Source organism: Sinohyriopsis cumingii, chromosome 12 (assembly GCF_028554795.1).
Source record: "Sinohyriopsis cumingii isolate HCF-2022 chromosome 12, ASM2855479v2, whole genome shotgun sequence".
Taxonomy (NCBI): domain Eukaryota; kingdom Metazoa; phylum Mollusca; class Bivalvia; order Unionida; family Unionidae; genus Sinohyriopsis; species Sinohyriopsis cumingii.
In genome coordinates, this window is record NC_142972.1 from 81,451,679 (window position 1) to 81,475,834 (window position 24,156).

Below are 24,156 nucleotides of genomic sequence, written 5' to 3' on the forward strand. Positions count from 1 at the left end.
TTTGCTTCTATCAGGAAATATATAATAATAATAATATTAATAATAATAATAATGAGGATTTTGTATAGCGCCTAATCTTTAGAAGCTCTAAGCGCTTTGCAACATTAGACAACACCTATAAGATAACAAAAAAAACATATAATGATATGATTACAAAAACAAACACCATGAAATTAGAAAACATAAAAACATGCTGAAAATATTTAAGATAGGAAACATTATTAGGTCTTTAAGTTTGTTCTTGCAGTCAAAATAAGTGAATTGTTAGAGCACTCTTGAATGGGATCACTGTGTCTTTGTGTATATGTTCAGTGAGCAATTAATTCAACGTTGCTGGGCCCTGGTAAGCAAAAGAACGTTGTCCATATGACTTTGTTTTCATAGTGGTAATAATGAGTATACTATTGTCAGAAGAGGAGTGTAAGTATCTTGCTGGTGTGTCCACAGGGATTAAGATCGGATATATATGTTGGACTGGAATCCATCAGTAAAACGTAGCACAGGGAACAAATTTTGTGCTTGATTCTGGATCGAATGGATAGCCAGTGTAGGGTACAGAGCAGCGGGGAGGTGTGCTCTGATCGTGTTACTCTAAGTATGATCCGAGCAGCTGTGTTGTGAACTTTTTGAAGTGTCTTGAGTAGATACTGAGATGAACCAGACAGAATTGAGTTACACTAGTCCAGTCTTGAAATTATTAATGAACACACAACTGAAAGATATTTGCGAATGGAGCTGATGCGCCTCAGCTCAAGATAAGCAGCCTTGCATATGTTCATGACATGTTGGTGCAATGTGAGAGTACTGTCCAGAGTAACTCCTAGGTTTCGTACCGATTGTGTGAATTTAAACTTGGTGTTGCTGATATTTATTGTGTGAGGTAAAGGATGTGAATGAGAAATATCTAATTCAAAATGTATCAACAATTGTACAGAAGAGACAGTAATGGAATCATAAATTGAAATATAAAAAGCACAGTAGGAATGCAACCTTGTTCATGAAGTACGTGGCTGTAAGCATTCTAGCGAGACACGTTGTAATTCTGATAGTTTATGTTATGTAGTCCAAACGTAACATCAGAATACGGTTGACATTACTACGCAAACAACGTTGCAAATTCCACCACAATCCATAAGGTACGTTACGAGATTACGCTTAACTATTAAAATATTCAAGTTATATAACATCTGTCTGATCAACCATTTAATTGTTTAAAGTATAAAGCTGTTCAATATCCACGATTTTTTTCAGCACTGAAAATTCATTTTTGTATTCGTTTTGAATTTAGCAAAATATTAGATTACATCTGGCACAGTTTCTTCATTGATGATTAAAACTTTTGAATCATGGGTGTTTTCTTACATTTTAATAGGTATATCGATAAATGGTGTCGCCTCCATTAGAAATGATAGGAAAAGGAACACACATGAGCGTTTCTATTGAACATTAGACAGAAATGTCTTAATAGTTATTTAAACATCGAAAATTATATGACGTTTATGTACAACAACTGCATTTCTCGTCATTATAAACTATTTAATTTGAAGATGAAATAACACTTACTGAAGATGATTTCAAATTGTATAGAGATGTCATGTTTTAAGCTTGTGATATACATTGGCATGGTCAGGTTTTTCTCGGTATATACGGTATTTAAAGAGTTTATCATTCACTGTTACGTCAGTTATCCTATCAATTTCGTCACCTACCTAGTTAAAATCCTCCCAAATCAAATTTTCCATTGAAAAAATTAACGAATACTTTAATATGTTTTTAATAAAAGCTTGTTTTTTTATACCCCTTTTAGCTGGAAGGTATATGTTGATTATATGGCAATGATACATCTTAATATGTAATAAGCGTCCCTTAAAAATTTCTCCTACATCCATTAATTCCCAACTTAAGCCCTGTTTATTTTTTATTATTATGTTCACCCCTCTTCTGGTGTCTTCATTAACGTAATCAATACAAATAACTACTGAATTTAGCTTGTCTTCCAAAAGATATTTTAATTCCGGTGTAATCCCATTATTAGTTTTCTGTAGCAAAATCACGTTAAAGTTAGTTTCAATGGTTAGTTTGTCTACCTTTTCTTTGTCTATCCCATTGCTATTGATTGTCGCAATTTGGAATTTTATTCCCTCCATTTTTGCTACACTTTACCAGGTGCCTCATCACCTAATACAATTTTTCTAGTTCAAAATTGTGTTAGAATATATATAGTTTGTCTAGAGTCAAATTGTTCTTATATTTTTGGAAAGCTCTGGTCTATTTCCAGAGTTGTTTTAGATCTCTGAATTCCCTCCTCTGTTATTTCTTCGATTATTGAGTTGGAATCATTTTCATTTTCTGTGTCTGTTTCGTCCGTGCTCAATTCCAAATCGTCTTTTACCAAATCAGTGTTCGTGTCATTTTTTTTTCCCGTGTCATTGGTTTGTTTATTTTTGATTTTTTTTTTGGTCTAGTCATGATCATTGTCCAAGCTGTGGAATGATGGTTTGTTGGGTTTTGTTTATGACAAAACCATCTCCACTCTTTGTTTCTTCTAGGGAATGGTTCTGGGATGAATTTGTCAGTTTTCTTTTTTTGGGCTGGTGTCGATGTGAGGGTTTTCAACCCTATCATTTCGACCGGCCAAATGTTCTGTTTGGTGTCTTTAAGTTTCTTCATCTTCCTTCAGTTGGAGGAGGTAGGTGGGGTTTGTTTTTAAAATGTCCCCTTCTTTTTCAAAGGACACAGACTTGAAAGTTTTTCTGGGGGTGGAAAAGTCCTCCCATTCGAGGTCTTTCATCCCCAGAGCTCCTGTTGTGTCACTTTGGGCTTGGACGATGTTTGCGTCTGTTGTGTGAAAATTTGTAGTTGTGGTTATTCGGTAGGTCCCATCATGGACATAGTTTTGGTCATTGGTTTCCTGGTCATTCTTTGCCTCAATTTGGGCTTCTTGAACATTTGTAGCCTCACTTGGGGTATCCTGTTAAATAAGTGCCGAGGCGATTTCCATTTGCGTGGGTCCTGCAGCATATGTGCCAGGCACGTAAGGTACCTAACAGTGCCTTGGTGCATGGCCTGTTTTTTACATTTGGGGCATGCCATTTCTAGCTCACATCCTCTGTACCAGGATTTCAATAAGAAATCTAGCACATAGAAGAATGTGGGCATCTTCACAAAATCTTCTTTGGCTATTCTGAGTATTCTCACACCTGTTTTGACGGTTTGATAGCCTCATACCACGGCCATTGTTTGGCTTTAACTGGTACTTTGAATTTGTGTTGAATTTTCCTTACTAAAATTGCATTGAATATTTCACGGGTTTTTGGAGTAACCTCTCGTATTATTAAAGGTGCTTTTAGTCCTTTGACTTCTAACTCGTCAAAGCGTACCACGGGAGAGTCAAAAAAATTTGGACAGATCACAAACTTGTTTTTCCCACCATTTTGTATCCCTTCAATCTTGTCTATTCGTTTCAGTTTTAGATCAATTAGAATGTCTGACTGTCGGGGGCAGTCATCACTGTCCCGATGTCCACAATGTGACAACCTTTATGGTGGTCTGCAACTAAACATTCTCTTCCCTCCCCTTTCGCTACTCCTACTGTAAAATATTCCTCTAATTGTGCTCCTTTGTACATGATTTGTTTTGGTATGGTATCCATACTACTTTATGTGGAGATAATCCAATGAACCGAATGTATGCGAACAGAGCTCACTGATAAGTTGAAGTGAACTTAACTCAGTGGATATCTCACCACTAAACTTTGTTGAAATGTCAATATCAAAGGTTCAGGTGCAGATGTCTGCAACTAACCAAGCTGCAAAAGTTACAACATAACAAAAATGAAAAAAAGAACAAGAAATTGAAATTTGAAAATTTTCATAACTCGCAAATCATAAGCTCATGTGCAGACTAAATATTCTGCAACTGACGAAATCAAACTTTGCAAAATGAAAAAAGAAATACGGAAATGATGAAAATGAAAATGAAATAGCACGCAAAAGGCACAATAGAACCAAAAGGCTGTAACAAAACGTACACCTCAACCCGTAGAGTGCGCTCATACGAGCTGCCTTGGTTGCTAATTGCTTCCTAGCTGTCCATAGGTATAATAGTGCAATGAATTGGCTTTGTCAGTCAGTTGTCGGGCAGTGTATGCTGCTGCAATGTTTCAGTAATTTTGAGGAGATAACGCCGTTCTGGTACTTTCTTCCCACACCGAGAATATTCTCGCCTGCATTTTTTATATTTTTTCTGGTATCTTCTCAGCTTTTTTCTAATACCAGCTGAATCTGTATAACAACTGAAGTGGCTTCGTCGTATAAGAGGCTAACTAGCGCATAGAAAGGAAGATTGGCTCTGCTGGCTTATAATAAATAGGTAGAACAACATTAAAATAAACTGAGATAGAAATCAAACACAAATTGTACAATACCTGACGACAAACAATTAGGAGTGGAACATATGTCAATTGTAACCGACAAAGGAGAGTAAGAGCAGGGACAATTAGTAACAATGTATGCGTCCATGGGAACTATTGAATGAATTTCCTAATAGATTCTTTTTGGCTTAATGATAAATTTCAATTCATTGTATATAACTCCATGTTTGCCTTCTGATCATTATACTAAATTATAAGTGCCTGAGTAAAACAAATTTGAATCTCCGAAGATAAAGTAAATTCCCAGTAAACAAGTGAGGTAAATATAGTATTAATGTCAAATAATTCTTGACACGGAATTTATTAAGATTTCTCCGAATCAAAAGACTGCTAAATAACAGAGACCTCGTGTAACTATTTCAAAGAAAAACAAAAATTAAAATTAAAAATAAAAATAAATGATCAAACGCGTGTGAAATTGATTTAAGCTTGAAAGCTTCAACTTACTAGATATCCGTGGATTTTAATATTTGAAAACTTAATATTTCAATTATGCTTCCCGTTAAAGTATCCAAGGTCATGTAGTATTCATATAATATTATCCTTTAACTATGTTCCTATTATTATGATTATTATTATCCATGTATATATAGCCGTTACTTCACTCACATGTATAATCATTTTAGCAGTGATTGTTCGTGTAATTAACCTGTAATTTTTTATGCCTCTATGTATGTATATCTATCTATCACAAAGGTAAAAAGGTAAAAAGCAACATAGAAATAGTTTATTCTGATAAAATGAAAATTGCATATGCTATTATATTACAGTACTTCATCTTGGCGATCCACAAATACTCGTTCTCACATGGTAATACCTGTAATGAAACATGGAACAGCTTTAAACAGTTTGCAATACGTATGAAATATCTTTTATGATATTGGTGGTTACATTTGTACTTTAGGTACGAAACGACTATAGCATTGGGTAAGCAACGACCAACACCTTGGGTACGAAACGACCATTGCTTTGGGTACGAAACAACTCATTAGGGTACGAAACGTCATGGGTACGAAATGACTCAGGTACGGAATGACCAAGCACCTATTTCCAATACCGACGAATCCGAAGTTGCAGATGAAGATGAAGAAAGCCAAGATAAAATTGACGGACAATTCATGGTAACTGTTTTCTGAATATGTCTACGGCCGTAAATTACGATAAATATATGTATCCGACGATATTTGCAGTACTGTTCAACAGTTTCCTGTTCGTTTATAAATGGATTTTTTCTCACCTGTAATAAAGGCTGTATAAATGTATTGCATTTCATGGGTAGATAAGCATTTATACGTCGATAAGTAAAATGTACAAGTTAAAATTTCAAATTTCACATATGTATGCTAATAGTTGATTTTATAAATTATGATATAAACCCTTTCATCTGTGGTAAGCATCTACTTGCAACTTCAATTGTCTTTCATATTTAATTTAATGTTATAGTGCTGTACTGAATGTTTTATCTGTTTCTGACTTTAGTTAGTTTGTGGCATTGTAATGTACTGTTGAAGTTTTCATAAATATGAGATTAAATTTGACAAGAACAGCACTATGCATTAAAGAAGAAAACTATTTTAGGTGTAATTGTGGACATTGTTTAGTAATGCCCACAGCAATGGAAAGTGTATGTGGTTGTGACATAGAGAAAGTAAGAAGTGTCTGCAATGAATACCAGGGATACACTGTATAACACACCATCCATGGTTCAGTCCAGTTTGACTAGACATCCATGTTTTAAAAGTTGCATTCTACTAGTATATACAACAATTTAGAAAATATCCAGAACAAGGAAATGAGTAAGTAACATGTCTGAGTAATTTTTCATGTTCGTTTGTTTTCATGATCTATGCATGACAGCAAAGTATTAGGGTTATTAATAAAGCAAAAAATAAACATCTTTTTCCTGTCAGTTTATGTTTTCATGGATTTAACCCCTATTATGGAGGCCTACACTAGTCTAACCTTTATAACCACAGTGATACTGATAAATCATGCCAAAAAACAACAGATATACAAGTACAAATATTGTTTTATTTCTTTTTTATGTCGGAAAATAAAATGGTTATATATATATATATATATATATATATATATATATATATATATATATATATATATATATATATATATATATATATGCACAGATTATATTTGGAATCATTTAACTTTATTGATATCATACAAAGTAATGATAAATCACCCTGGGTCACTACGAACACTATCTACTAAAAGTTTTGATTTCCTAATTTGATCTAATGCATAAAGCATATTTGATTTCAACTTAATTTTCAGAAGACATCAGTATACAGCATATATACAATTTGTTCGGTGGTGTTTGCACTTCGTGGGTAAAGAATCATTCTATCATGTATTGTCCAGAGGATCAGCACTGCCTTTCCTGATCAAAACCTGAACTACACTAGGTTTCATGAGGTTGACGGCGGTTAAAACCTGCTAAGAAGATTTTGAGTAGGAATATCCTTGTCACAGACTACACAATGGTGGTGGTACATCTACTAGAACTTTGTATCAGACATTCATCATAATTTGCAAATTAAAGTGCATTTGATATGCATTGTACTGTACAAGCCGAAAACTGCAACCTTTTGTTGAAGTTAATGCATAAATTAAAAATATTTGTCTTTAAAATTGTTTGCATATTTTTATTATTTTACCACATGGCAAAATCATGACTAATGAGTGTCAAGGTTAACAAATATTTTGCCTTTATTATTTGAAGTTTTTAAAAAAAATGATATAGGTACTTACACTTGGTAGAACAGTATTTATATCTCCGAGTGATATATTCCTTTCTGTTCATTAATTACTAATGTATTATGATATCATATGTCGAGTCAACAAGGATTTTCCTGACAGTGTATTCTTCTTTCTTGTACTTTGGATTCATTATTTTATATCTGGCTCTCTCATCCTTAGTTCATGTTTATTCTCTTTGGCTGATTTCATTAAAATGCAGTTCAGCTAACCAAAGCCTATTTCAAAGTAAATAAAGATGCAAAATATATAATTCTATCAAAATAAAGAAAATTTATTTTATAAAGATACTAAACATTCCAAAACACTATAAACTGTTTTACAATTTTACATTGCAGGATATCAAAAGATCAGATCTTCGTATCTATAATCTAATTTGAAGATGAACATACTGGACTTTAAATAAAAAACTGAAAAACCCGAATCGGTATTTGTATGTGTGCATTAATTTAAGATTTACCTTGAAGCATTCCATGATAGGAAAAACAAATCATCTTTGTTCAAAATGATTGATGATGGAGTGGTATCCCTTCATTGCTGAAATTTGTTGTCCAGATGACAGCATCGGTAAATCGTTTCTCATTTGTCTGCTGATCACAATCTCTTCAAGCTTTTAAAATACTTTAGATCCCATAAGTTATAAAATATTTTCATCAAGGCTTGGTTTTATTCTATCTTGCATAAAAATTAAAGTGTGCACTAACAAAAATGTCAAAGTCACATGCCTATATGGCATGTACTAAATAAGATGCATTTGCTTACCAAATATCATTGATCGATACGAAATAGATCTGCTAACTGAACAAACTCGATGGACCTAAAAAAAATAGTTGTGAAGAATACAAGTATATTTTTAAAAAAAATGATTTCAACCATTTTTTACCTGGTTTCAACCACTTCTTTTGTTTCTCTCTTCCCTCCAAAGTACCATGTTCACATGTTACAAATAAATCACCATGGCCAGAATACATATTACTGATGTGGTTTATAACAGATTGCCACTTTTCCAGCGTTATTTTTTTTGTTTTGGTCAGGTGATGATGCTGCAGTCCAATACAGGTGGTTGATCAAACATTTTATCCATGGATCTATATGAGAACAGTCTTTTTGATTTGGTAAGGGAAAAAAGTTTCTTTGTCAGTCCTGTATATAGAAACATACATTAAGAGCATCATGAAATGTTTGTTTGAACAATACCTTTCGCAAGTCGATTGGAATTAATTTTTTTTAAAATTCTTTTTTACCAACTGATGGAACAAAATTTCTACACTAAACGAAATCAACTTCATTGGGTACGATTTTGAGTGTCATATTAAAAACATTAACACTTGTTGCATTGACATTTATTCGCTCTGGTTCTTCTTCACTTCATAAAGGCAAGTTAAAAATGAATATCATTGCAAAAACATTTTGAATTTTATTTTGTTTTTACCTTTAGCAACATGCCAGACATCAAAATAATGTTGAGTGTCTGTCATATTTTCCCTGACCCATTTTATTATTTGGGCATGTCTGTCTGTAATTAGGGATTTGATTGGAATCCCATGGTACTTAAAGAATGCCACATTCCTTACAAAACCTTCCTTTTCCACGTGACAGCTGCTCTTTATATCATTAATCTGTAACATAATGTTGGCACAATATTAAACCATATGCAATTTTATATTTGATTTTGAGGTGTTTAATGCTGCGCCCAACAATATTTCACTTACATCCTGTCAACCAGTTTTATTGATATTTTTAGGCAAATACTGCCATTTTTAACAATAATTCAGTTGTTTTATATTGGTTAGTTTAATTATGTAGGAAGCTGTAGTATTTGTACAAAACCTCAAAAGTGCACAAGCAACTGACAAACTTGATGATATGAGGTTAAGCCAAGTACACCTTGTTCCAAATGGCATTCAAACATATAACCTTTTGGCAAGCTCAACAAATTTCATGTTAGTAAATATCTATATGTAATCTGATTTACACATTAGTCTGACAATTAAATATATGTGTAAGCCTTCTAAATCTACCAGCAGAAAGATTTTTTCTTCACATGGTCAAACAAAGTTGAAGGCAACATGAACATTTTGACAATATTTATCAAATGTTTATATCTCAGTTCTTGATTGATTAGATATTTACTGCGTTTGTTATGGAAACTGTGAAGGAACATTCTACAGGATACAAATGGAAATGATTCTGTGACTGATCTGTTGAATGTCATAGATATAACATTATGGTACTTGTCATTAAAAACTCACCCTTGCTGCTTCTCTCTTTGAATGCCCTCTTCTTATTTTCTTTGGAAGTGACACTTGACAAGTTACTTCCTATGATTGTGACAACATTTCAAACCTGCACAGTTGATGCTTTGGTGTTGAAGGATCTAATATATTTGCAGTTACCTTGGCTTGGTTGTCAGTTTCCGTCACACGATGGATAGAAGTGACATCATCGTCAGCGAGTTTGAGTTTCTTTGGTGCCCTATCCATATGCTCAACCTCAAATCTATATCTAAATGGGAAGCATTCTAGTGTGAAATGAATGGACCAGAGGGCAGAAAATTCAGTCGGATCATCCCAATTTGCTCTTGAATTTTACAAAATCTATCCAACTACGACGAAGTGATTTGTCCTTCTGGAAGGAATGCATGGAAAACCCATCAGCATTTGTATTCCCACAATTTGCTGCAAAAAAACATATGACCCCGCTGCCCTTGCTTGTACCTCCACGATCTCCTCTTGGCATGATTGTGATGATAAAACGTTTCAAACTAATATGGAACGGAATACTGCTTTGTTTATGTTTCGATAGAAACGGAAGCAAGGCGTGTGTTCAAAATATGACGTTAGACGAGCTACACACTCCGGAAATTACCGAGAGATAAAATCGGTCCAATGTGTATTATTTTCGAAAACACACCTAAGCGTATTTCTCATTTATTATGGCGAATTTATTCATCGAGGTTTTTTTTGCCACTTCCAGATTTTATTTTCTATTAAAATAATATTGAATTTTAATTTCTTTATCTCCACTGGTATGGCACTTTAAGTATTTATGTTTAATTATTATCTCCCAAAATATGTGCCATTAATGACATGCTTTTTGAAATTATTTCATGGTGTTCCGGTCACTTTGTCTTTGTATATATGAAATGCATACATTTGCTACTCTGCAACAACGTACTTTCAGGGCGAGTGTATTTATAGAAAAATATACTTAGGTTAATATATGTTGCACAGCAAAAATTTCATCGCACGGATCTTTGGTCTGCTGCTTTCAATGCTATATGATCCATTGAGCTAGCTGTTCTTGGATAAATAAAACTGCCTCAGCTTGAACATGTATTGTGCATGATTGAAGATAATTCCAGGTAGATTTTACAAGTGCTCTTGACATGTTATCACGTTCCTATACGAGATGGAGAGACACACGTTTCAATTTACAAGTGCCACACAATACTTTGTTGGGTTCCTACACGAGATGGTAACACCTCAATATATTTAATAAAGGTTTTCAGAAGTGCCCTTAAGTGTGGATGGGAGGGAAGATGTGTTAAAGAGAAGATAGAAGATGTGAGTTATGGAATTTAAATTTTGACACTGGATTTTGTACTTTTATTTGTTGTCTCTGCGACAAACCTCACACAAGGATACACATATTTGAAAATTCACAAGTAGCGGTTTAGCAGCAGGGAGAGTGAAGAGACCAATTTTGGAGCAAGTCTTCCTTGAAAATAAAGCTTCATACGTAAAAAATGAAATTACAAGGTCAATAACGCCAAGCCAAAGCCTCTAACCGACCAAGATTTTCTCTAATTGGTTTAGCTCATTTTGTTACTTTATCTTTGTCCTTTGTGTTTTAAAATTTGTGTGTGTGTAGTTTACGCACCTGGACACTCATTATTGGTCGCACCCTCCCTGCTGCTGTTTCTTAACCAAACGTTTTATCAAGACCTACATGATATCACGACCGAGGATCATGTAAATTTATTGTGACAAATTAGTGTGGGGTACCTTGTGCTTTTGAAAAGAAATTTGTAAATTTAACCATATCGATATCTCTTAAACACCAAGTGAGATGAACGTTTCGCAGAGTATCTTTATCGACTCCATTAAACACAACTAGAATATTGCAGTTATCTCTGATCACTTTAGGTATTTGATCATCTACAGATAGTGCCACTAAATATAATCTATTCCACTTGAGCCATCTCATTATCAGATTAAGCAATAGTTGCGTCTTACCAGACGCAGATGGACCAATGATAATTGCTCTGATAGAAATTGGTAGCCCTGGATGATACTTAACTGGCTCTTGCTTTCGTGTCGCTGAAAGATCAGTGACATACAAGTTGTAGAAATATAATAAAAAATAAGGATTAATATTGTGTTCGATGCAGAGCATCCACCCCCACCAGTGGATTAAACAAATACTAACAAAAAAGCGCGCACGTACAGGCAAGTGTGTGAAATGGTGTAAAAAATTACAAATTTATCTCCCTTGACAGTGAAGTAAAACAGGTGGTAATATCGCTGCTTTATTAGGAAAATTACAAGGTGCTCCATGAGCTAAATACCCAGGAGAAAAACATTTTCCTTGATATAAGTAGTGTGGTCCTGGAACCCGACTTGATATCCCATTTGACAAGCGAGATCAACCAAGACCTGAAGAGTATGCAATAAATGCGATTGATCAAGCGTGACACGTTCATGTTGTAGCGTCTACAACAAAGACTTAAAACAACGACATATTGCAGATGTGAAGTTGATTCACTCGTTAAATTCCATAAAAAATAAATCTCTCAGAGAATCATTAGCTAAATGGCTCGTATGATCTGCGATGAAAAGTAAACTAATGCTAGGGTCAGTAATAAATCAACCGATTATTATTATTATAATGGAATCCATTTATTATAGCCCAAGAGGATATTGGACGGGTAGAGCAGCGATTAGTAAACTTGCTGATGCAGCAAATGTCACACGTTATATTGGTGCAAATTGGTTAGCACGACAGGCAATATGGCAAATTTAGCTACCACCACCTAAAAAAAGCAGTACTCACAGTTTGATGTCAGGGCTCCCAATAAAGTTTATCAAGCAGATATTTTATTTTTACCACATGATACTATTAAAAATGGCACACGTCAATGGAGCACATAGCAATACGTGTTTACTATCGTTGACGTTGCAACTAGATATAAAGAAGCAGAACCACTATCAACTAAAACAGTAACTGAAGTTGAGTCTGATTTTAAACGAATGTATCAACGAGGATCAGGACCACTAGGTGGTCTACAATGGCCGCAGTTGCTACAAATTGATCCTCGGAAGGAATTTTTTGGTGCAGTAACATCTCAATGAAAAAACATAACGTCAAAATCAGACGATGCCATACAGCAATTCATCGCGATCAAGCAATTCTTGAACGATTTAATCGAAGACTTGCTGAGCGGTTATTTGGATATCAGTTTACGAAGGAAATAATTTAGATAGACATGAGATATCATGAATGGGTTGCAAGACTACCAAGTGTGATAGCTGCGTTAAATAATGAAATAACTTGTACAGTTGTTATGAAACCTACAGCGCGATCAGTAAGATCCACGGGTAGATCTGCAATCTACAGATTAGATTCAACTGCTCCTCAACGTGGAATTGTACGTGAACAATTACAAGTAATTCCTGAGCATACTCAGTTACCACCGCATTCACTTTTGTGAACTATCGCCTCGACATTGATTACAGTCAAGACAGGTCAGCATTACATTTTCGTGTCTGTGACCAAGACTACTATTAATTCTATCTACGGTAAACTGTCTTGGATTATTGTTTGAATATTGCCAAAACATTACGGTGTTACAGCTTGCACAATGATTATTCTGGCGTTGTTTCAGCGTCATGATAAACTCAGCAATGAGATCAAAGTCGCGTTCATTTTTTAATCCCATTTTTATAACTAAATTTTTTCTTACTACTTCATCGTTATTGCCTTCCCGAGTTTAAAATTATTATTTTCTGTGAAGTATATGATAATCTGTTGCAGCTGATATTTTCTTCTGACTCGAGACTGCGAGATATACTTAGTTTGACCACTCAATACGATCATCAACAATCCCAATATTAGTGTCAGAAACAGTTAATCCTTGTGACGAATGAATCGTTATAGCATATCCTAGGGTCCATTTAGTTTTATCCATCGTTAACGCGCCCTCAACAACACTGACAGGAACTAAAGCAATGTCATTCAACACAATATTTTGTTTCTTCCTTGGTTCTGTCAAGGTCCAGGAATCTCAACTTTAATATTTTGTTTGCGTTTATCTGCTGGTCGATAACACAATGGTACAGGTAGAGCTGAAAACTTTTCTTTATGTAACAGAAATAATTGTTGTTGAAGAGTATCACGAACTTTCAAATAATATGGACTCCACATATTCCAAAAATTATTCATAGGAGTTTCTGAAATTATCTCAAGCATTATTCACACTGAATTTTATTTGGTTCTAGTCTGATTATTTTCTTAAGGTCTCTTAATTCTGGATCAAGCGTTCTATGATCATGATTTATTTTTCATAATGATCTACGAGCTTTCTTCGCTATTCATGTTGAGCCATTCCAACAAAAGGTGGCGGTTGACCATGATCACCACACGTTATCACGGCAGTAATTTTTGTCAACAACAAATCAATAAATATTTTAATGTCTCCAGCGACACTGTACATATTAAATCCCAGATAATAATCTTTGAAGCATATTTTTCACCCATTCGTTCAAGAGTCAATGTATCTCCCTTCCATCAGAAAAAGCTATGATAAGTATGAGATTTAACTGCCTGTTCGTTCATTTCTCTGGCGATTCTATGTGTAGGGATTAACACAGTTATATCAAGTCTACGGAATAAATTCGATCACACGTGTTATTTTCCAAGAACCTCCCGGTCCATTGAGATAAACAGTCTTTTGTCTGGTCACAGGATCACACACCAATGGTGTTGATGATAATTTTGATATTTGATTACTTTTATAATAAATATCCTTGATTTCAACGTCTGCAGATTCAGAATAATTAAATATTTTTTTTTGGTTTATTCTCCATTCGACGCATGATGCATAACCGCCTATATGTAATTGTTCTAGCAATCCTGCATATTTTTATTGATATAAAGTTAATATGTGGAGACTCTAACCGCGGCATCAGGAAGTCTGTTATCCTCGATAATAAATGTATCAAAACGAACGCTAGCATTGAAGATCTTAAATGAGTAAACTGTGGTAATTCACCATCAACACACCTCACAATTGTACCTAATTTAGTCCCGTCCGATACAGTAACATTACTTAGACTTATAAATATGTTTCTCTTTGTTGTAACAGCAATTATAAAATCTAACTCAGCATTGTTTATAACTAATCTTGTACAATGTCGTTTATGATCATATGATCCTCCTTGCTTATATTTACGGATTATTTCTATGCCAAGAGCTTTCGCGATTGTATTGTCAAAATCAGATGTATCAGGATTTTCATCATCAGAATATTTCTTTTGTTGTGGTAACCAAACTTGCCTCTGCGAACGATATGATATCGCTGTATCAGTTACTATTACCATTAATAGTATATTTACATCAAGCATACACCGTAATAATACTGTTGGTTCACACATGTTTTCGGAAAAATGTTTTCCAAACCAGACATAACAAATCGGATGAAAACCTTCAACAAACTCAAATGACTCAGTGCGTGCAAATCCAGTTAAGTCAAAATCTGGTAAGGGTCCGTTTATCGCAACTCTGATCATCTCGTGTGTTGGATGACCGAGTCGCATAAAATACCCAGAACATTCTCCCATTCCGAGAAAACTTCCAGGACAACATGCAACTATATCAACTTATAATCGCATTTGGTATTCCATAATCCACTATGTTGTGTTCCACACAACTGAGTTGTATTTCGTCAGGAAATTCCAATCGTGTTTGTTTCTGTGTATTTTCCTTCTGTGCAAAATGAGCAGCCACACTCGGAACGGTAAAACAATTACGAAGTAATTGTTATTTCTTAACTTTGTCAAAAATATATTTCGACGCAAGATTTTGTATTTCTTTGTGCAGAGATTCTGTAAGATAAATATCTCCATTAGGTTGTACAAACTGATCATAATTTCCATTATCAAAATTTTGAAATAGCCACATGGATACAGGATCGTTTATACTGATTATGGTAAAATCGAAAATATCACCGTCACAGAATTGTATAGTTCGATCTCGTGGAAATATTGTCACCGCAGATGTCTAGGCGTGCACATAATGATCTATCACATTTATCGGAGCTCCTTTCGATCTATATTTCGATTCGTACAAAATCTCTACGGTTATTGTTTTTACCATTAATTCAGTTCAGCAACCTCTTTGATATACGTTTCGGCATCTTTAACTGTTTCTGCACACTCATTTATTTTGTTGTGTCTTAGATGCGTTAAACCGTTTCCACGTATCGCGTTTGTGAAATATTCTGTAATTCGCTCGGATACACAATTTATTTTCGAATATTTCGTTGGTTTGAGATCATCAACACTAGGTGTATTATTCGGCGGATATATTGCATAAAAATTGCTGTCACAGGATACACTCGTTAATAATACGGTTTGTCAATACCAGTCAACATTCCTGGTGTGGAATTTTTATTTAACGTACAATGTTTCCAGTTTGAAGACGGACAGGGTCACGTTAGTCACGGATAATCCAATTCCGTTTACTTCCGCAATACATTTTACTCTTAAAAATGTGTTGGATTGTCAAGATTATTAATAATCGTCTCCGCTGGTTGGTCCTTCATTGATGCATCAATAACACCTTCGGAGTTGCGCATGATGCTAAATGTTGACCACACATGAGATGCACCATCATCGCAAAATTCTTTCTTGAGTAGTCTTAATCAGAGTTTTCGTCGGATCAACCAGAGCTCTCCTCGGCAAGTCAAGGGTTCTACTGTCAAGATCGAATCTAAATTCAGAAGGTTCGGTTGTAGATATTTTCTCTAACTCCTCATTATTACAATTAAAGCATATATATATATATATATATATATATATATATATATAGAGAGAGAGAGAGAGAGAGAGAGAGAGAGAGAGAGAGAGCGAGAGAGAGAGAGAATATATATATATATATATATATATATATATATATATATATATATATATATATATATATATATATATATATATATATAACTGTAAATGGTTAATGATGGATTCTACAGCTACCTATGACGAAGACTGAGTAAACGAATTCTGTATATTTCACATACAATGCGTACGAAGAGGGAGTCTAGGTCATAAACCGTGTTTGAAGTGTGGTGTTGGGGTTAGAGGTGAAACGCAGTTGCGTGTACAAGCAGATGGTAAACAATACAGAAAGCAGAAATGATATTATGATAAAAAAAATAACGGTGACGTATCTTCTATAAAAACGCTGAATATTAAACCATCATCAAACATTATGAAGCATCTCGCGATGGTATCGTCAGAAACTGTCGTCTAAAAAAGACATTCGGTGCTGTCACTAATACTGGTTATCTCATATTCATCAATGCATGGGGAATAAAATGTATTTCTTTCATAAATTTATATATGAGTGTTTTCACGGACTAATCAAAAACGGTCTTGTGATCGACCATACTAAATGAGGTCAAAAAGATAATTGCTTGAGTAATTTATGGGCCACTACACAAAGTCAGAATTGCAAATTTGGAAATACTGTTTATAATGATAAGAGCGCAAGATCCATTGTGTCTACAAATGTAGATACAGGCGAAGAAATAATATTTCCATGGACATATACAGCTAGCAAACATCTTAATATTTGCACGCGTTCAATAAACTTTGTCACAAGCAAAATACGTAAATCGGCGTTTTCGAAGAAGTATAAACAAAAGATAACTATACAGTATTACATACAATAAGAATCGCAAAGGAGATAACTTGATCAAGTAAAGCTCTCTTCGGTAGTTTAATCAAGCTGTTGCCCCGCTTGTTACTGTTATGATTATTTAACGCGATTATTTATTTTTTGTGTCATCGTAACTATTAGGCAATACTAACGACCTATGTGGCAATTCGCAGTTAGTGGAGTAACGTAATTTTGTAATGGTTCAAATTAGTAGAAGGATATTTACACATTTTAATTTCGTCGCCGTCAAAGTCAAGGCAGAAAAACAGTAAATCAGACACGCCCCTTTTATGTGTACAATACAGCTAAGTTATTTTTAGATCTCTAGGTAAATAGCTGTATACAGACTTACATGTATTACCTAGGCAAAAGTATATGGGCGATTATTGTATATGGTGTGTTTTGGAAAATGGAAATAAGTCCACGATGCAGTTTACAACAGTTATGATTCACTCAGTATAATGATCGTATAATGATAACTTATAGGAATCCAGCATAGATAACTTCATTATAATTTCTGAAACATATCTGCAAGGGTGGTCTCTTGGAATGAATTACGAAAATATTAATGCTATTACTTCTGCAATTAAAAAATTACAACAATACGGTATAAAAATATCTTATCAACTGAATCCTGAAAAAAAATATTTGTGATTTTGAATCATTATGATAACGAAAACTTGAAGATAGATATACATTACCAACATAATAACGATTCATTAAGCTGATTGAACAATCTATGTTCCAGTCCTTGGCGACAGTTAAAGATACAGAAGCTGAAAAATTCGTTTCTCTCTCACGCGCAATTTAAAAAAGTTAGATCAGAATTATCTCACGAATACGAAACAAGACAGATTATTAATACACGTGTAAGGAAGTTGTGAAAGATTATGTCAGATCGTTAAATGATCCATTGTAAAAGTGAAAATGAAAGCGATGTCACAATTGACCGTAGTGTTTTGTGAAAATTGAAGTTATGGCAACAGAGAGCGTTTCTGCTTTGTCTGTGGTAGTGGATTGTGAAAATGAAAACAATCAAAAAATCACTATTGATTACGAAAATGAAATTGTTAATAAATGATAACACATTTAATATTTATTCTCATTTCATTCAGAGTTATTTTCGTTTAGATCATAATATTTATTCTGATTCAGATTTTTTCTGATAATATTTTTTGTTCAGAAATATATTTTATTTATTATTATGTATTTTGTTTCTGTTTTCAGTAGGATTTTTATTATTTTAAGTACCATCTACTCCGTCAAATTATGAAATTAGTCCTACAATTGTTTGTTGAATACCATTTACCCCAACAAATTATGAATTGTGATCGATAATCAAAATTTTGAGTATTATTTACCCCAGAAATTTCGATAAGCAGTGAATAATAAGATTTTTATTTTCATTCTGATAATAACATTTATTCAGATTCAGATTTATTTTTATTCAGGTTCAGGTTTCTTTATTCAGATTTTAATATTTTGTTATGTAATCTTCTGTTATTAATAGAATTTTCACAATTTTGAGTACCATTTGCTCACCAAATTATAAAATCTGACTGATTTCACAATTTTGTGTATCATTTACCTGAAATCTGGACAAGAATCAGCTCAGCAAAAATAAATTCTGTTATAATTTATTTGCTTATTATGCTTGAAGTTATTATTATGTAATTTTTAGTTTTCCTGTTACCGACTAGATTTTTATTTTTTTGAGTACCAATTTGATTATAATCTGATTTAATTTGGGTAATATACCCTTTCAAATCTGTGAAATTAACCACTAATCTGAAATAACATTAATAACGATAAAATCATTCTAAAATCAATGATAAAGTCATTGAATATAAAATTGTTAATGATTCTGACCAATAATCTGATTTAATTTGGGTAATATACCCATCAATTTGATACAGTTGTTTGATCATCTGAAAAATCATGATTACATGATCTTTATGGCGCATAATCGTAAACACATGTCCTTGCTGTAGCTTATTTAACTGTTCCTGCGTTAACAAAAATTCTTCATCGCTGTATCAATAATTATATTAACACTAAATATTTTTGTTTTGACTTTGTCAAGAGTGGATAGTGTCAATATTGTTTGGACGCCACTTTTAAGTATAACTTTGTTGTATACAATATTTTTCACATGTTGGTACATTATATAAGACCCCTTTGATTAAATCAAGGAATAATTGTTTGTTAAACACCAATCGATTCAGAAAGAGACTTTACAAAATCATCTACGAAAATATCTTTATAATCTCCTGCACACATATTTATATTCAAATCAAGCAAGTGTCTGGTCTGATCGGTAAGCTTGAAATGTATCATTCATAATAGCTGATTAAGACATCGCAGATAAATCGGATTGATGGGTTCGTGTACAATCAAACATCCAGGAGGTACTTGAGGTTTAAATTTACATAAAATATATCCATGTTGAGCCTGACAGAATTTTTCAAGATCTGCTTGATAACTGCTATCAATTGCGTCACAATCAAGATTGACTGCATTTGTTACTTCATATTTACAATTCCTGGTGAAAGATGCCTCCCCACACCGTGTGGATCATTGTTACGTATGAGAATAACTGATGTTGGGGCTGTTTTTCTCCATGCGTCAACGACTTTAGGAAAATATTCATCAATTACATTGTTGTCTGATTCTTTTTCGCTCGTCGACGTTAAATCCTGGCAGTACAAGTTTTAATAGATCTGCCTGTTATTTTATAATATTCTTGAAACAATTGTTTAAGGTGTACTTTTCTATACGTATATAAATGTCCGAAGATTACAGATTCAGTAATAACTAAATTGACATACTCAAGGTCTGATACAACCTAATTTAGATGTTGCATCATTTTAATGATATGTTGTTATTACGTCGTTATTGTAGTATGAAGTGACACAAAAAATAAATTTCGTAGAGTCGCGGATCTTGTTCGATGTTCATTTTTACTTTTATTAGCACATGAATCAATAAGCTCTTCATTATGAATTTCTACAAAATCTTTTACAGTAAATAATTTTTTTTCTGGCGGGCTAGGAATTTCTTTGTAATTATCAATGAAATAATATATATCATCCCATTGATATTCCTTTCAATATTTTGGGGATGTTATAAATATTTTTTATTCTTGATGAAATCAGCGAGTTTTGGTTCTGGTGGTCCTTGATAAACAGGTGGCATCTCTGGCCATCCTCATACCGTTCGCATTCACGATTGATATATAGCTACATCATAATGCAGAGGGTTTATTTCTATCACTGATGATAATGTTGGTTCGTGAACAGTGATAGCAATTTTAGATACTGTTGCCATAATAGATTTAATTCTGCGCTGAAATTCATCATTCATTTGTTCAGTAATAATCACCTGTGCGAATACTAACAACTTGTGAATCGGGAATCGGGAGCTCCATCGGGTTTATTTTTACAAGTAAATACCAGTGAATTATTTGCTGGCAATCCAACACACGATTTTGATCAAATATTTGGCCGACTATTATATACTCGTAATTCTGCTAGTGCTATTTGTTCCGCTGGAATTGCAATTAGAAAGTGAACGCTGAACTCAGAATTGGTTGAGCCGTGTTTTTTAGTTATATTATGGACAATCTGTTTTAGTAATTATTTTGACATCGACATTATTATTATTATTATTATTATTATTATTATTATTAACATTAGCATTAGCATTATTATTTTCCAAATCATATACAGTTTCCAAAGGTACATTTATGCTTTCGTTGTAAATCTTAATCATATCTGTGAACTCGCGATATGATATTATTCCATCACTAAGACCTAATGATATTAACGGAGATAATATGGAGTATGAAAGCGTCGCTGCATGTAACTTTATTTTATAGTCACGTAGCTTATTTTCGCTACACTTAGATATCTTTTTTGCGATGCTATTAAGAATACCAACAATTATTATTGCAGCTGAAATACAAATTGTTACAACTGCTGCTGATGTCATTGTTACTGTTGATAACAATACACCTGTTCCAGCGATAACAGCGGACGCCGATTACACAGTTATGTCAACGACAACTACACTTCTGCGAATTTTGCTTATTTTTGCTGTATACTCGTCAACAATATTTTTCAGTTTAATTTGCCACTCACATACTTGTTCTAATCTGCATTTTCTTGCAAAATTTAGATCTGGTAATTTTGAAATCATATATTCTTAGCTAAGTATTCACGTTAGGTGTTTCAGCGACAAAGTCCAGAAAACACTAGTAAGACGCTGCGGTTAATTTTTATTAGATAGTTCCATTGAAAAGGTTTCTTCGTCCGCTTTAATTAACACAATAGACACGGTTCCAGAAACAATTATCAGTTGAATGACGCCATATATACGTGATACATATACTACAGTTTGCATCGCTGAACTAGGACAGCCTATACACACCAGTGACTTCAGCTATATTTGATAGTGTTATTTTTTTCTGTGACCGTGTTGATGATCCTGGTGATACTGATTATACCACGTTGATGATCTGCTTGTGAGGAATTTTAATCAGATTAATTCTGTTAACGATATCAGGAATTCCACCGATAACATCTTCTAGTTTTTTGTCTAATATCATCGATATTACTATGCGCTATCGTGATTATATCTTAAAATAATTTCGGATTTCTGAAAACATCCAATCGTTAATTAATCGTTTCAGTGTCAGACATAGCTATTTTAATATTTCTGAGTTTTGTGTTAATTTCAGAGAGTTTTACGTCAACAAACATTGGACTTCCTAAGAAATCATAATTTATTTTACTGAGTTTTTGAAAATTTCTACGAAAATTTGAAAACATGTTCACGTGAACGTCATAGTCAGATCGCAGCGTGGTTAATTTGGTATCTACTGTAGTATTGTTATTGTCTACATATGTTTTAGTTACGACATCTTCATCATCTCTTAAAACAACTATTTTATTTCCATTTATGTTGCGTTCACTGGTCATTCTATCACTGGTGGATCATAAATGATCAGCAACACTTTTTATAATTTCATTTCTGATAGTTGTGATTGATACATTTGAGTGTCTGATTCTACCAGTCAGTAAATATGGAATGGTATTCGTGGTAGCACCGAGCACTCTACGAACTATTTCGACCCACTTAATGTTACTGTCTCTAAAACACCGTATTTATCCTGAAAGGTAACAACTTTACCCCGGTCAACTCCAGAGAGGTTCATAAGGCCAGCAAGATCCTCTCTAGTCGCACACTAGGACAAATCAATATCGTCTTTTTCTTGTCTTCGATAGAAGGTTTTCCATAAATATCAACCATTATTCGATTATTAATTATTTAAAACAGAACTCGTGTACGCATGTACAACTTTATGAGGTGCATAAGAAGATTTTGGAACAGCGTCGAGTACAGGAATTACTTCATGGCCACATATTGGCGATCCAGGAGTTTCATAAACTATTTTTCAATCCGGTTGTTGTTTGTTTTGGCAATGTTGAATACCAGACGGGAGTGTTTTGAAAATGAGTGATTTGCACTCTGCCGACATATTTTAAAAATTCTTTTGGTTGCAAAACCCATACGAATCAAAATAAGCAATTCCACGTGGATCAATTGCGTATGCAACCCAATGAGTACCTTTTCCAGAACTTCTATCGAGATCAATGATACCTGTTTCACCATTGTTTGGTTGTTTAGGTAGTTGATCACACATAAAAACATCTCTGAAGTTTTCGATGTTTAATTTTGTAGCAGCATCAATAAAATAAAAATTGGACATAGAATGGAGACACTTTGCGTCTAAAGAAGTGTCCCGGGAAGTCTCAGACCTTTTTGCATACAGTGAGTGAGTAGTTCCTGGCAATCTTAGGCCGCGAACATGTCATGGGCCTGAAAATATTAGACGGCTGGGCTGCGGAACGTTTGGCGCTCTTAGACGTCTTCCGTGTTGTACCCTACGTAATTTGTTTATGCTTTCTGCGTGCATAATTCCCTTTCAAGTTGTTTTTCTGAGTGCCATTTCGGCAGTAGTTCCAACAGCACGAAGTGCAGCAGTTTTTGCAACAGCTATGGCTTCAGCGGCTATTGATGCTGGTATAGTTGCGAGAAGTAGAAATATACTATCCGTCTTGATTGCGACTTTACTGGCACTCGCAGAAATTTTAAATTTAATGCCGGTTTTTGATTATAAAGCAGTATTTAAGTGTTTTAGTTACATTCTGTCAGTGATAAATTATTTGGACCACGATTTGTTCATTTTTAGTGATATTTTTATTCCACAGCTCTCTTTTGATATTGATTGTAGTTGTTTAATCTGACCAGGAGTCATACTAACGTTAACGTGAAGATATGACATTATAATATCATGAGCGATTTAATTACATGTTTTCTACTGGGACACAAATAACTCTCATTCGTCCAAGTAGCATTATTTTGCCTGAGAGTATAACAGCAATTGCTCTATAACCACCATTTAGTAGTCGAGCTACACGAGCTCGGAAGTGAATATCAACGACATATTATCTAAATAAATCCAGGTGTTCCAGTGAAAAGTAATAGATTGGATATAATGTTGTGAAATCCCGCTGAGATATCTGCAAACCGTGATCATGCCCCATAAATATCATCAACCGATGATAAGCACGTGCAACATAATTATTTTCAAAATTCAGCAACACTTCTTCAAAGGTTCTTGATGTCCATTTATCCTCAAAGAAACTTCACCAACTCCAAGCGTATCAAACACCATTGGATTTCGTTCCTGCGATTCTATCCTTATACTTTCTTGAAGTGCAATGAATATATAGCGTGGTGCTGACACCCCCTGCTATGATGCTATCTGTCATGCTATTGTTGATTTACCACCTTGATCCATGAAAGAGTAACCGTTGTTCTTTGGCAAATGATGGATTCATTACTGGCATCCACAGAGAAAGTTTTCTTAGTATTACTTTACCAGCACCAACGGCAGCCTCACGACATATTGCATCATTGTCGGTGGCTTTTCTGACAAGTACCAT

The 24,156-nt window shown here is 34.0% G+C and overlaps 1 pseudogene; it reads right to left on the minus strand.

The window, feature by feature from the left end:
* Positions 1 to 2,656: 2,656 nt before the first annotated feature.
* LOC149786828 (uncharacterized) lies at positions 2,657 to 24,156 on the minus strand (annotated as a pseudogene).